The sequence below is a fragment of the Etheostoma spectabile genome, chromosome 13, assembly GCF_008692095.1.
Source record: "Etheostoma spectabile isolate EspeVRDwgs_2016 chromosome 13, UIUC_Espe_1.0, whole genome shotgun sequence".
Lineage (NCBI taxonomy): Eukaryota > Metazoa > Chordata > Actinopteri > Perciformes > Percidae > Etheostoma > Etheostoma spectabile.
The window spans coordinates 2,882,285-2,884,023 of record NC_045745.1 but is presented as its reverse complement, the minus strand read 5'-3'; the positions used below and the strand labels follow the sequence as shown (position 1 = coordinate 2,884,023).

Genomic DNA, 1,739 nt, shown 5'->3' with positions numbered 1-1,739 from the left:
CGATACCGAGTACTGATCCGATACCAGTGTGTCATATGTTTTTTTTATCTTTTAACAACTGAATACTACTGTCCCTGTATGGATATGATATGATATGATATGATATAATTTCTGTCTGTGTTGTTGGTCTGGCTCGGGTTAAACTCTTTGTGAAACATGAACAAACAAAAACAATCAACGCCCCAGAACTTTCTTTTATCATCCAGTTTGACAGTCAGTTTTAACGTAAAAAGAACATAAATAAACTACTTTTAACGTAGGTTTTCTTTAGGGCTTTATTACGTGGTATCGGATCGGTGTATAAACTCCAGTACTTCGACACATCGATACCAAAATGACTTAATGAAACACGAATATCAACAAAGTTTGTACGTTTGACCTCATCGGATTTTCTCTTAAAAAGGTAACAGGCTTATGCGATAAACGCGGATTAAAACGTTATTTGCCAAATAAATAATGAATTGTGATTACGTTTTATGGTTGCAACCCGCCATAAAACAAAGAAGTTTTAGGTAATTTCCGCTTTCTTTGCAGACATGACGAGTGTCAACAAAGACCAAACAAGGAGACGAGAGACTTTTTAAATTTAATCTACAAGCCACATATAACAGCTATTTTACATATTTGTCGTCTGGCATTTACGTGCATTTGCATCATCATTGCGACGTTCATAGCTTCAATAGCAACATGAAGAAACAAATCTACGTCAGCATTTCACTCTCTCAAAGAAATAGCAAGAATTAGAGGTCTTATTGTAAAAGACCATTTTACTACTTCAACACATTATAACACTGATGCCAAAGTTCAAACCTTTAGCAGTACCGTTGAGCATATTCCTCCTGTCCTTAAATCATCCCACTGGCTTCTGGTTAGTTATAGAACAGATTTGAAAGTGCTCCTGCAGGTTTATAAATCACCAAACAACCTCAGGCCAACAGAGAATAGAAACACAGCAGTTCCCTCAGATGATTTAAAAGCAATGAGCTGGTGGTAACAAGCTGCTTTTAGCTACCGTTTAGCACACAGATGGAACCCACTTCATGATCATCTTACGTAAATGCACAACTTTTTTTATGCCTGTGCTGATTGGTTTCTCTACTGCAGCTTGACTTTCTTTTGTCAAATTTGGGACGTCATAAGACTGCGCTTTAACAGCGCTATTTCTAGTCTATTGTGTACATAAAATCCTTTTCTTGCCTAAAGTTATTGTATGATTTGATCTTATAAGTATATTCCCTGCATTCTGTCATGGGCCATCTCCCATCTATCATGATGTTTCATTATAATGTAAATATATTGTATAATCAAATGTAATGTATTGGAAATGTGTATATACCTATATTTCTTAGTTTAATTTTTAGAAACCTTTTTTGGACTTAGAGCTGAATGAATTGCTATCTATGGTCTTTTTTTATGAAAACATTCTTTTATCTCAATCCAGCTTCTAAAATGTGAATACTTTCTAGTTTAGAAGTTAGATTCACATTTTTCACAATTTTCTGACATTGTATAGACCAATCAACTAATAGATAGAAGAAAATAATCAACAGATTAATCAACAATGAAAACAATTGTTAGTTGCAGTCCTAAATGTGTGTGTGTGATGTGTAAATGCATGCAGTCCTTTGTCATTGACGGTCCACCTTAAAAGTAGACTTTTAATAGTAATTAGTATTTAATAGTAAAATATGTGTGTGTGTGTGTGTGTGTGTGTGTGTGTGTGTGTGTGTGTGTGTGTG

The 1,739-nt window shown here is 34.7% G+C and overlaps 1 protein-coding gene across 5 annotated transcripts in view; it reads left to right on the top strand.

The window, feature by feature from the left end:
• The window catches only part of igsf9bb (immunoglobulin superfamily, member 9Bb), a 118,336-nt gene that overhangs the window by 56,533 nt on the left and 60,064 nt on the right, over nucleotides 1–1,739 (top strand). The gene's annotated exons all lie outside the window — the stretch shown is intronic.